Below are 14,370 nucleotides of genomic sequence, written 5' to 3'. Positions count from 1 at the left end.
TATATCTTTTACACCAGGAAACATAAAATTGTGAAAAATTGACAGGGCAAAGAAACTTTGGAGTGGGGCATGTAAATAGTGGGTAATTTAGGATGAGATAGTAAATTAGCAAGGTTTGTTTATGCAGGCTTCTCGGACCTCAATCCCCTAGTTCTGGTGATAAGGATGCAGGGAGAACACCTTTCACATGGGAGATTCATTTCCTGCTTTCAGGGGAACAGAGACAGTAGGCTCAGAAAGCCCTTTTTGCTTTCCAAACCAGCAAACCCTGGGCCGTTGAAGTGGAAAGTGTGAACTTAACTGCTGACCCACTGGGCTGGCCCCTAGATGTATGTGAGCAAACTAGGGAATAAAATATGTGAAGTGCATTATTGTTCTTAATGAAGAAGACAGAAGCAAACATAATGCTCATCTAGTTTAAATTCGTGAACCAAATCCATAGCAATCAAGATAATTAAATCTCCAAATCTTATGTTTGAGCAAAACATATATGTATGTGCCAATCACAAAATGATGTAAACATCACAAATCTAATTATATAAATTCAAAGATTTTATTTTCCCTTTTTCTCCCCAAAGCCCTCTGATACATAGTTGTATATTTTTAGTTGTGGGTCCTTTTTGTTGTGGCATGTGGGATGCCGCCTCAGCATGGCTTGACATGAGGTGCCATGTCCACACCCAGAATCAGAACCGGCGAACCCCTGGGCCACTGCAGTGGAGTGCACGAACTCAACCACTCAGTCACAGGGCCGGCCCCTGCTTATATAAATTTAAAAACCACATAACTAGCAATAGGGAGTATAATTTGTTTATCCAAGAACATAACGCTAAATTCATTTTATTTTTTCAAAAGACAAGATGGATGAAAATTGAGGACATTATCTAGGTGAAATAAGCTAGTCACAGAAGGACAGATACTTCATGATTCCATTTATATGAGGCATATAAAATAGTCAAACACATAGAAGCAGAGAGTAGAATGGTGGTGGCCAGGGGCTGGGGGAAGGGGAAACATGAGTTGCTATGCAATAGGTAGAAAGTTTCAGTTATGCAAGATGATTAAGTTCTAGAGATCTGTACAACATTGTGCCTATAGTTAGCATTACTGTATTGTATACTTAAAAACTTAAGAGTGTTGATCTCATGTTAAAATGTTATTACCTCAATAAAAATATAAAAATATTTGGAAAAGTAGAAAAAAATCCTAATAGTTAATATTTGTTGCTCCCAGACAAGATAGAGGGAATGGGAATGGGGGACACTGTATGAGTGCAAACTTAGCTTATAAGTAATTATGTAGTATTTTATTAATCTCATCAGGTAAATGTGGGTGATGGAAATATGGTCTCTATAATGTCACTTTCTGCATATTTACCTATGTATGTGTATGCTTATGTATGTATGTGTGTTATCTACAAATGTTTAGAAAGGTGAAATTTTGTGATCCACGTGATGGTCCTGTCTTATAATTTTATCTGCTTGACCAAGGTAAGTTTATTAATAGCAAACCAAAACTTAGGAAATGTGAAATGCTTCTTGTACAATAAATGATAAGCTTCAAATGAGAGATCAAGCTGTAACATAAAGCATCAATAACAATGGAAAAAGTAAAAGCAATAGTTTTTTTTTCAAAAAAGCTTTACAAAATTATGGAAATGCTAACTAGATGAGGAAATTGACAGAACTGAGGTGGGAATGAAAGTACTGTTAACTGAGCATGGTACAGACTGCCTTTGGTCACACAACAGACAATATACAAAGGAAATGACACAGGAAGGAACATGAACTTCAGGTGGATATTTGGACTCTGGAGCTAACCTCAAAGACATAAATTCATTGTAATGAATAGCTCAAAGTTGGGAGAAAACTTTGTAATTTCCTCTGCATTGTCCACCAGTTGTCTGTTACTTCGTTATTTTAGAGCCTAGAATGTGCAACATCCTCATTAGCTATTAGGAACACCAAAATGAAGAAAGAACACTTGTGTCCTACCCTAAAGTAGCAAATATTCTATAGAATGATACAGAAGTTGTCTCTGTTTCTTTATCAAAGTTAAAATCTCATTAAAGGTAGAATCAAGCACTGGGAACAAAAATCACATATTTTATTTCAGAATTTTAGAGTGTATATTGTATTCATTCATTCACTTATTCATCATTCACTCCATCAGTCAGCCAACAAATATCCTTTGAACATTGATTTTTTCCTGGATCTTATTTTACAAGCTGTTAATACAAAAGATTTAGACATACCCTTTTTTAAGAAAAAGCTTATAGACTAGCAAATTCCAGACAAAAAGTAAAATAAAAAATGTTGCCGGTATTTATTACAATATTTATTTTTGGTTGAAGAGAGATCACAGGTTTATATGAAAAAATATATTTTTTATCCAAATAATTTTTTATTACAAACTAGAAATTGGATGAGGTATATGATAGGTGCTTTATGAATTTCAATGAAAAATTGATATTCAGTATCAGTACAATTCATATTTTGAATTTATGTTTTACATTGATTTTTATGGCAAATACATGAAGGCTTATTTTCTTTGTCAGAGGAATATTATCCCTGAGGTAACATCTGCCAATCCTCTTCTTTTTTTCTGAGGAAGACTGGCCCCAAGCTCACATCTGTGCCCATCTTCTTCTACTTTATATGTGAGACGTCTGACACAGCATGGCTTGCCATGCAGTGCCAAGTCCACACCCGGGATCTGAACTGGCAAACCCTGGGCTGCTGAAGCAGAACATATGCACTTAACTGCTGTGCCACCAGGCTGGCCCATAGGAAAGCACATTTTTGTTGAACTGAGCTACACGTAGCTGTGAAGGAACGTCTCCCAAGGAGATATTGAAAACCTTTCACTAGCACTGCAACAGATTGTCTGTAACTTTCAGGCAATGCTGTTATATGGTTTAGAAAATCTTCTGCTTGTGGTATTTTAACACCGTCTTCATAAGTGACTTTTATTTCAATGCTGATCAGTCTACACAAATATCTTACACTCATATCATGAATGCAAATGACTGCCACAGGTTAGTTACTGGAAGGAACTAAATGGTAATTTTGGGTATTTCAACTTTTCCACATTGTTCTTCTTCCTTTTGTTATGTTTAGGAGATGCCACCACCAACCATCATGAACTGGAACAGGTCTCACCATGAAAGCAGTGCCTGTGACCTTTGCATTATTTTTAGTGCTAAGATCTCTCCTGGAGGAGCTTAGGTCTTATTACCATCAGCTGCAGTGTGTGTGAAATCATATTTCCCAACAGAGCCTGTGCAAGAGGATATGCACCTCTCTTTTCAATATTCATTCCCCAGCCCAAATAAATGTCCCTGCTTCCCTTTGTATGGGGACGCCACGACTGTGGAAATGATTCCTCATGGTCTCCTATTTACCGCAAATACACTTTAGTTTGTGAGACAACTACTTGTGGTGTAGAGTCTGATTTAACTCACTGGGAGGGAACTCACTTCGGTTTCGGTGGCAAGTGGGCTCCCAATGGGGCACTGGCCCCTTCATGGTGCCTGTGCCACCAGCTTCATGTCACTGCCCCCTCAGGAGACCCAAGAGCCACACTGAGCACTTTGCTTGGTGGCTCTCTCAATGGAGGAGGGGGCGCCAAACCCACTGCATGGCTATAAGAGGTCTTTCTTTAAGTTGTCTCAGAAAAGCATGCCTGTTGAGGGCTGAATTTGGGGTTTGAATCCCCACTTGGGGGTTGACAGGCTTAGGGGAGCGAGAGTCCCCTCTGATTGGAAGGACCACAGGACTTGTCCACTCCGGAAGGGCTGATGCTTGACTCTGGCAAAATGAGAGCAATCCCTGTTGAGTAGTCAGGGGTTCGAGGCCCCTTTAGAGATTGAGTCTTGTCTGGATGGCATGGCCCAGATACTCTGGTGAATAGGAGCAATCCCTGTTGACTACTCAGGGGTTTGAGTCCTTTGCAGAAATAATTTCCTCTTGAGTGAGGAGGTAGGGATTTGAGCTCCCCCTGCAGACACTGATTCTGTCTTTGAATTGAGTCTGTGATGGGAGAAAGGCTCCCCTTCGATGGAGTTAAACTGTCCCTGAAGTCGCTGAGTCTGTCTTTGTGTTGGGCCTGTGACCTGAGGAGAGGTCCCCTGAGATGGGGTCTATGCCCCTCTGGAGTTGCTGAGTCTGTCCTTTTTGGTCATTGGTTTGTTTTTGTCAAGGACGATAGACATCCATATTGTTTTTTCACAGTCTGGCTTTTCTGGACTCCTAGGTCTCCTTTTTCTGCTCCTTGCCCTCCCTTATCACATGTTCCTGGGTGAAAGCCAGCATCCAACAGTTTTCTTTTCCTTTTAATGTATTAGTGACTTGAGCTTTGTTCATTTTAGACTATAAGGGTGCCAAATGTGCTCTGGGCACAGATTTGTGACATCTGAGTCTCCACTAACCATTACAAGCAGCGCTTGGAAAGTTGGAAAGAGATCACAAGAAAAGATGCTATAATAAGAGGGGGAGAAAGCTCCATCCCAGAGAAAAGCACATTGTGCTGTGTACTCTAGAACTACAGGGTGTTCAAGTGTTCACCCATTGGCCAGAGAGGAGATGGTCTTTTTATATATACAACCTGGCTGCAATATTCACTGGAATATAGGTAAATATGTCAAGAAAGGGACTCTAAAGTTAATCCCATGCTCTAATGAGATCTAAGTTGCAAAAGAACCAAGATAGAGGAAGAAATTCCTTATGTTCACTGTATCCAGGCAGTATGCTTCAAAGAAGGGATAAAGGTTGAATCTAAGATTGATTATTCTGAAGAGGCCGACAAGATTGGAAAAAACAAAAATGTGAAACTGAGGCAAGCCAATGTTACCCACACACACCAGATTCAGCCCCACAGTTAGACCAGTTGGTGAGCCCTGGCGGACCTCCACCTCATCCCCCTACCTTACCCCTACTTGAGCCAGAGGCGAGCACAGGTCCAAACCCCTTGCTGTTCTTCCCCCGCCATCCCCTATGGGAAATTGGGCACTGGCACAAGCCGAAACCCTCCCCCATTCTCTTCCAGAGTGTACAGCCAGATTAGGAACAAGTGACACACCTGGGATACAGCCAGTAAGACAGGTGCCTGACGGTGAGGGGACCCTTATTGATGTGCACGTCCCCTTTTTCACCTCTGACCTGTGTGATTGGAAGGCACACACAAAAGGACTGAGCACTGACCCAGAGTTCATAAGCCCGACAGAGGGAATCTTCACTCGTGATCCAACCTGGGCAGATATTCCAAGCCTGTTGACTACTTTCCTCATGCCTGAGGAAAAGTCATCTGTTCTGTTCGAAGCCAGAGAACAAACGGGTAAGGAAGATGACCCAGGAATAGACATCCGCAGGCCTGGTGGACAGGCTGTGCCAGAGACTGAGCCAGGGTGGAATCCCAATGAGCCTGAGGATTGAGGAAAGGGAGGATTTTTTTGAGGTCAGCTTCTGAAAGCCACGAAAAGAGTAAGCCAGCCACCCATTAAATGGCCTAAATTAAGAGAGGTCCAATAGGGCCCTGAGGAAAGCCGCCCCCCCACACACACACTTTGTTCCAGAGGTCGCAGGACTGCCTCAGGCGATACACAAATTGGGACCTGGAGGCCCAGGGCAGTACAGTGGTCCTGAATCTGTATTTCAGATCTCAGAAGTGCTCCAGCCACCCGTGGGAAACTCCAAAAGTTGGCCATCGGTCATGCTGCAAGTCCTGCACAGCTATGAGAGGCTGCATGGAGGGTGCTCCATAACTGGCTTGAAGCTGAGGATGCAAAGGAAGACAAGATGAAAAGGCAGGCCACCCTGCTCGCTGTGGCCCGCCAATCTCCTCAAGGTAACCTGAGGGACAGGAGGCATATGCCATGGGTGAGTATCCCCGACCCCCAACGAGGGGCCAGGAGGCCACCAACAACGGTGGGGGCTAACCGGTGTGCGGACTGCCAACAGGAAGGGCATTGGTGGCAGGATTGTCAGAACTATCCCCAGGGAGGGAAGGGATCGAAGAAGACCGAGCCATGGCAGTTTCCTTTCACCCCAGATGAGACGTGATGGGGCTGAGGGACCCCCCCCCTCAGTTGGCTCCAGGAGGCCCCGGTGACCTTGGCAGGAAGGAGGAGAACAGGCTGAATCTTTGCTCCCTAGTAGAGCCATGTTCTTGGTGTTGAATGTCCACAAGGGAAAGCTTTCTGAAGGAAAGTGTGAACTGAAGGAGGTCTCGGGAAAGGGAGAGACCAAAAGATTTCTGGAGCCCTGGACTCTGGGGAGTGAAATTTGCTTGCCCCTTGATGAGAGACATTTGCATTTATGAAGGAAGTCTCCATCTATGGGTGTGTCTCCCTCTCTGCACCAGCAGGAAGGGGGGATGGCATTATCTCTATAAACTCTTAATGGGGATGGCAAGGACTTAAGTCTTGTTTATTGTGCTCATCTGGTAACCTCACATAGCTGACTCCCCCCACCACCAACATCTTCCGGGAAGCATAAGACATCCTGACTTAATCTGGTCTGATTCTTGTCTAAAGTTATAGGATCAGCCAATAACCAGACCCCACGTGCACTGATACCATCTTAACAACTTTTGACATATTCTTTCCTTTGTCTTGTAAAGAGATAACTCACACACCTATGCTTTAAATTTAGCCCTACTGTCAACTCATGTTTGCAGCAGCAGCTCTTACTGCCCATGGGCCCTGTCCCCATAGCAGCAGCTGTGAATGCCTATGGGTTCTGTCCCCATGCAGCAGCAGCTCTAACTGCTCATGGGTCCTGTCCCCATGCTTTTCCATACTATTCTCTAAATAAAAGAGCACTACTGGCAGACCTTGAGAGTCCAAGTAATCTTTCATTCAACTCCTCGGCTCACCGACCCTGCATCAATTCTTATTTAACTCACCCAGAGGCAAACCCACTTGTTTCGGTAACACAGGCTCTCCCCATCAGTGTTCCCTGGGTGACACCCAGGATCCACCAGTTTGATTTTCCCTTTGAGGACTTAGTTTAGCCTGAGAAAAACAGCCTGAGGAAACTTGGTCTGAGCCTAGTTTCAGGTGATTAAGGTACTAAGCTTCCTCTGGGCACAACCTTGTGACATCTGTATCACCACTAACCTTAGAAGTTTCTCCTGGGAGTTTGGAAACAGACCATCAGAAAAGATGCTAGAAAATGAAGGGACCAAGTTCCACACCAGAGGAAAGCTCATTGGGCTGCATCCTCCAGATTTGAAAGGCCTTTGTATATTCCCCATTCACCCCAGAGGATAATGATCTTATTATGCAACACAGCTGTTTGCAATATTCACTGGAGGATGGGGGAAAATGGCCAGAAAATGAGACCCTAAGTGTTAACACAATATTAAAATTAGATCTATTTTGAAAAAGAACCAAGAAATTGGAAGAAATCCCTTGTGTCCAGTGCTTCATGGCACTACATCTAAGTGAAAGGTTAAAGGTTGAATCGAAGACATCTTTCTGATGAGGAGGACCTGCTCCACCAAAGAAGGAAACACGGGACTAAGGAAAGCCCACCTCAGAGTCCACCAGCTTTGGCCCCATCGGTAGACCCCTGGTGAGCCCCAAGAGACCTCTGGAGGATATACGAGGGCCAAACTCTTTACTGTCCCCCAACCGAGCAATCCTTCCATGGGGAATTGGACTCTCCAACAACCAAAGACCCTCACCCTTTTCTTCCAGATAGTACAACTAGATTAGGAACCAGTTACAAATCTGGGATGCATCCCCTAAGACAGGAGCCTGATGGTGAGGAGAAACTTATTAATGTGCACATCCCCTTTTCCTCTCTGATTTGTATCATTGGAAGGCACACGCCAAAGGATTGAGAGCTGACTCAGACGAAATCATAAATCTGCCACTCATAATCCAAACTTGGCAGATATTCAAAGACTGTTGTCTACTCTCTTTATGGCTGAGGAAAAGTCAGCTGTTCTGTTAAAAGCTAGAGAACAAGCATATAATGAATATGACCCAGGATGAACCATTCGCAGGCTTAGTTGAACAGACTGTTCCAGGGACCGATGCTGGGTGGAATCCCAATGATCCTGATGATCACGAAGAGGAAGACAAGAAGATGAAAAGGCAAGCCACCCTGTTAGGTGTGTCCCTTCAAGTCTGCTCAAGGTAACCTGAGGAAGAGAAGGAGTGAGTGACCTCAGCCCCCAACGAGTGACCAGAAAGCCACCAACAAATTTGGGTGTGTGTACTGCAAACAGGAAGGGCATTAGCAGCAGAACTGTCCCAACCATCGCCAGAGAGGGAAGAGATTGAACAAGACCAAGCCACGGCATCTTCTCTTGACCACAGATGAGATGTGACAGGGCCATGGGGCTCTGCAGTTGGCTCTAGGGGTGACCTTGGCAGTAGGAGGAGAACATGTTAAAATTTTTGCTCGATACTGGAGCCACATTCTCGGTGCTGAATATCAAAAAGAGAAATCTTTCAAAAAGAAAAAGATGTAGCATCAAAGGAGTATCAGGCAAAGGAGAGACCAAAAGTTTTCTGGAGCCCCTTGATCTATGAAACAGGATAAAAAAAATACTTAAGCATTTCTTTCTGTATGTGCCAGAATGCCCTGTTCCCCCTCTAGGGAGGGACAGGCTATCTAAGTTAGGGGCCTTAATAAGCTGGGGAAAAGATAAATTAGAGATCCAAGATCCAAAAAGTTGGGGAGTTGAGCTTATGGCCCTATTACAGGATACACCAGCACCTGAGAAGGAAGAGATTCCCCTAAATGTTTTAAGTTGAGCTAATTCAGAATTATAGGCACAAGGACAGGTGGAGTGAGCAGCCAGTGCCATGTCAGTAAAGCTAAAACTGAAGCAGGTAGATTTCTGGCCCCAGGTAAAACAATATCCCTCGAAGCCAGAAGCCATAAAGATGAATCTTTCTTATAATCAATACGTTTTTAGAATTGGGGAATGTAGATTTGTTCAAGACTGTAGTGCTGTCAATGCTGTACAGTACTGGATTTATAATAGTAAATATCTTCATTTTGTTTCTGGCACAGAGATCCAAAAACTCTTGTAATTTCCCATATAAGAGCCATAGAGGCATATTTTGTTATAATAATTACTTTAGTCCTCAGTTCCTGAAATAACTCCAGAGCAATAAAGGGGAAAGAGGTGTCTTTTGTTATTCCTAACAGGACCCTTTCAACCACACCTGAATTTATGTTAATAAGGTGACATTTGGAAAGCCCCTAAGGATGGGGGCTGGTGTGTGGGAAAATAGGGAAACCTATTGTGTGATTCAGGGTTGGAATTTTCAGCCCCATCCCCCTCTCCACAAGTCCAGGGTGAGGAGAGGGGCTGAAGATTGAGTTCGATTGTCAAAGGCCAATGACGTAATCAACTATGCCTTTGTATGGGGGTCTCCATTAAAATCCAAAGGGATGGGCTTCAGAGAGCTTCTGGGTTGGTAAACACCCAGGAAGATTTGGGGAGAGTGGCATGCCCAGAGAGGGTCTGGGAGCTCCACATCCTTGCCCCACGTATTTTACACTATGCATCTCTTCCATCTGGCTGATAAGTAAAATGTTTTCCTGAGTTCTGTGAGCCGCTCTATCAAAATAATCCAACACAGTGATGGGGCTGTAGGAACATCTGCTCTGTGGCTGGTTGGTCAGAAGCACAGGTGGCAACCTGAACTTGCAATTGGCATCTAAAATGGGAGGCAAAGGGTAATCCTGTGGGACTGAACTCTTAACCTGTGGGATCTGATTCTATCCCCAGGTAGTGTCAAAATTGAGTTAAAATGTTAAACTTCTTAGCCAGTAAGGGGTATAAAGTGTCTAAAGGGAAGGCACAAATATCTAAAGAGACTGTAAAGTACTCGGGGTTCATCATTTCAAGGGGACAACATGGCCTTCCCCTAGAGAGGAAAATGGTAATATGTCAACTTGCTTCACGAAAAATTTGTAGGCAGATCTGAGGATTCTTGGGGATGGCTGGCTTTTGCCGCATTTAGATTCCTAACTTTGGATTAATTGCTAAGCCTCTCTAGGGTAAACTACAGGGGCCAGAAATAGACCCCTTTGAATGTGATAAGCTATGTCACCAAACTTTCAATAAGCTTAAAACTTGCTAATGGAAGCACCTAAACTGGCCTTACCAGACCTGAGCAAAACATTTGACCTATGTGTCTGTGACAGACAGGGAGTAGCTACAGGAGTGCTAACCCAAATGCTGAGACCCCCCTAAAAGCGTGGTAGACTATTATTGTGGTAAAATGATGACTCCCATGCTTGAGAACTGTAGCTGCCACCTGCCTATTAATCAAGAATGCAGAAAAATAGATGATGGGCCAAACTTTGACTGATGTGGAGCCCCCAGCAAGTCTCTAGCCTACTAGAGACTAAAGGACATCTCTGGCTATCCAAGAATAGAATACTACAATATCAAGCTATGCTGTTAGGTTCCCCTCAGATTTCTTTAAAACTTTGTCATACCTTAAACCAAGCTACCCTGCTCCCTGATTCCAAGGGGCCTATTACCCATGCTTGCCCAGAAGTGATTGATCAGGTTTACTCTAGCCACAGAGATCTCCAGGGTGAACTATTGCCTAATGCAGAGGAGGTATGATTCGTAGATAGGAGCACCTTCGTGAGTAACAGACAAGGAAGAGCAGGTTATGCAGTAGTGTCTCTGCATGAAACTATGGAAGCCAAGCAGCTGACACCAGTCACCTTGACCCAAAAGGCAGAAATAATTGCATCAATCAGAGCTTTGAAATTGGGACTACAAAAAATACTAACAGTATACACAGACCCTAAATATGCTTCCTGTGTAATTCATGCTCATGGAGCCATTTGGAAAGAAAGAGGACTTTGTAGTGGCAGCAGTAAGAGAAATCAAACTTGAGCCAGAGATCCTCTGGTGCACGGCCCCAAGGAAGTAGCTGTGGCCATTGTAAAGGCCATCAAAGTGGAGAACCAGAGATTTGGCAGATGCAGCTGCAAAAAGGGCTGCTATATCAGGAGAGCCTCTCCAATTATCATTAATTCCCATTCTACCCTTCTATGAATTTATACCAGTGTAAATTCCCCTGATGAAGTAAGGGAAACCACTACACAGGGTTACCAGTGGTCTCCAATAGTCAAGGACTGGACGATAAACCCATGAGGGAAGATTTGGGTCCCCAAACATCTTGGGGGCTCCTTAAGAGTGCTCGTGATTCTACCCATCATGGAAAAGAAACCTTATATACCTATGGCTGACAAAGGTCATAAGCACCCCAGGTATAAAAGAACTTATTGAAAACAATAACTGGGCAGTGCATTTATAGCCAGAAGAATAATGCATACACCAGACCTCCTGTACCTACCCTGGCCAAAGCAATGCAAATTGGGGGAACTTTAGTGGGGCAAGACTGGCAAGCTGATTTTACTGTTATGTCCATGGCCCCTGGAGGGTACAAATTCCTCTTGGTGTTTGTGGATAAATTTACTGGATGCATTGAAGCCCTTCCTTGTAGGTCAGGAGGGGCGAATGCGGTAATAAAAGTGTTAAAAGAAATAATTGCCCATTTGGGGTTGCCTAGATCAATTCAGAGTGACACCAGGCCAACTTTTATATCAAAAATAACCTCCAAAGTAGCCAGAGTTTTAAAAATTAAACGGAGGGCTACATGCTGCAAACAGACCACAACTTCTGGAAAAACTGAGTGGATCAATCAAACTTTAAAGAAAACATTAGCAAAATTGTGCCAAGAGATGCAGGAAAATTGGTTAAATTACTGCCAATAGCCCTCACTAAGACAAGGGTAGTTTCAAAAGGCAAACTGAAGCTTAGCCCCTTGGAAATCACCCAAGGGAGGCTGTTCCCTAAGGACTCATATTCGCTAGAAACACAGACAAAGAGGTTTCCATGGCAATCAAACACATAATCAATCTGAAGTAGGTGGTAGAAGAACTCAATAAATATGGAAACTTCTGACTTCCCTTGTCCGTGGAGGCCAAACTCCACCCACATGAGCCAGGAGATTGGGTCTTCCTTAAAACTTGGAAAAGTGGTTTGTTCCAAGATCTACTATGTCCTGTTTGGGTAGGGCCTCGCTTGGTGTTACTAATCACATGCTTTTCCCAAAACTAAGGAGTCGCCCCTTGGATCCACCACACAGGAGTAAAAAAGGCGCCCATGCCTGAACATCAAGAGAGGTCATCACAGACACTTGATGACTCAGAGTTTTCCTGCAAACCACTCTCTGTTTTGAAACTCTCGCTTTGGTGACACTATACAGATTAGTAATGACTCCCTATTCACCCCAGGCTCTTCCCTGGATCCTAACCAACCCGACACCAATTAGGGATGGTATGCTTCTAAGGGGGTGGCATGTTCCTGGGCAGCAAGACTAGGTCCATCATAGAAGGATAGACAATTAAGTTTCTAGACTATAAAGAACTGGTGGAATCGGGGGCAAGTATGCCCAGATCCTAAACATATACTAAACACATTGAGGGTATAAAATTACAGGTGTTTGTTATGAATAACTTGGGGCTATGCCTGTGGTGAACCACAAACCTATTTGAGAGTAGCTGGAAATTCAGCTCCTCTTTTGCTCCCTATGATAAGGCCCATGCTCAGCAGTCACAGAACATGGAGCTTCGACCTGTGCCCCTCAAGAACAAGGCGCAGGATAAAACCAGAGGAAGGATTCATGTCACTGACTAGTTACCCCGAGAAACTCAAGGGTGGGTATGGATATTTTAACTGTTTCTCCAAGTTGTTACTTTTCCTTATGTTAAGGAGATGCAAACACCAAGCTCCCTGAATCAGACCAAGCCTCATCACAAGAGCAATACCTATGACCTTTGCCTTATTTTTAATGCTAAGATTTCTCCAGGAGGAGCTTAGGCCTTATTACCATAACCTACAGTGTATGTGGAAGCATGTTTTCAAACTGAGCCTGTGCAAGGAAATACCCACCTCACCCTTTTGAATATTCATTTCTTATCTGAAATAAATGTCCCTTCTTCCCTTTGTTCAGGGAGGCCATGACTTGGGAGATGATTCCTCATAGTCTCCTATTTGCTGCAAATATGCCTTACTTTGTGAGATAGCTAATTCTGGTGGAGAGCCTGATTTAACTCACCAGGAGCAAACGTACATTGGTTTGGTAAAAAAGGGAATCCTGAGAATAAAATAACAAAGCTGGAGGTACCACACTCCCTGATTTCAAAATATACTACAAAGCTATAGTAATCAAAACAGCACTGTAGTGGCACAAAAACAGACACACAGATCAATGGAACAGAATTCAGAGCAAGGTAAATAAACCCACATATCTATGGACAGCTAATTTTTGACTAGGGAGCAAAGAACATACAATGGACAAAAGGAAAGTCTCTTCAATCAATGGTATGGGGAAAACTGGACAGGTACCTGCAAAAGGATGAAAGACCATTATCTTACATCATACACAAAAATTAACTCAAAATGAATTAAAGGACTTGAATGTAAGACCTAAAACCATACCACTTCTAGAGGAAAACATAGGCACTGTCCTCTTCAACATTGGTCTTAGCAGTGTATTTTCAAGTACGATGTCTGACCGGGCAAGAGAAACAGTAAAAAAATAAATAAACAGATGGGACTACATCAAACTAAAAAGCTTCTGCACAGCAAAGGAAACCACCAACAAAACAAAAAGACCACCTAACAACCTGTAGAATATATTGGCAAGCCATATATCTTATAAGAGGTTAATATCCAAAATCTATAAAGAACTCATCCATATCAACTAGAAAAAATTGAAAAGCCCAATAAAAAAATGGGCAAAAGACATTTCTCCAAAGAAGATATACACATGGCCAACAGGCACATGAAAAGATGTTCAACGTGAGTAATTATCAGGGAAATGCAAATGAAAACTACAATGAGATATCACCTCATGCCCGTCAGAATGGCTATAATTAGCAAGACAGGAAATAAGTGTTGGAGAAGATGTGGAGAAAAGAGAACTCTCATACACAGCTGGTGGGAGTGCAAACTGGTGCAGTCACAATGGAAAAACTTTGGAGATTCCTCAAAATAATTATGAGTAGAACTACCGTATGATCCAGCTATTCCAACAAAGGGTATTTACCCAAAGAAGATGAAAACATGAACATGTCAATATGTATGCGCCCCTATGTTCATGGCAGCATCATTCACAATAGCCAAGACTTTGAAGCAAACAAGGTTCCCATCAAGGGCCAATTGGTAAAGAAGATGTGGTATACAACTAGACGGACACACAACTAAAAATGCACAACTATGTACCTTGGGGCTTTGGAGAGAAAAAGGAAAACTAAAATCTTTAAAATAGAAAAAAGGAGATGTGGTATATATACACAATGAAATACTGTTCAC

The sequence above is a fragment of the Equus caballus genome, chromosome 4, assembly GCF_041296265.1.
Source record: "Equus caballus isolate H_3958 breed thoroughbred chromosome 4, TB-T2T, whole genome shotgun sequence".
Lineage (NCBI taxonomy): Eukaryota > Metazoa > Chordata > Mammalia > Perissodactyla > Equidae > Equus > Equus caballus.
The sequence above is the reverse complement of the archived record's forward strand: the minus strand, read 5'-3'. Positions refer to the sequence as shown.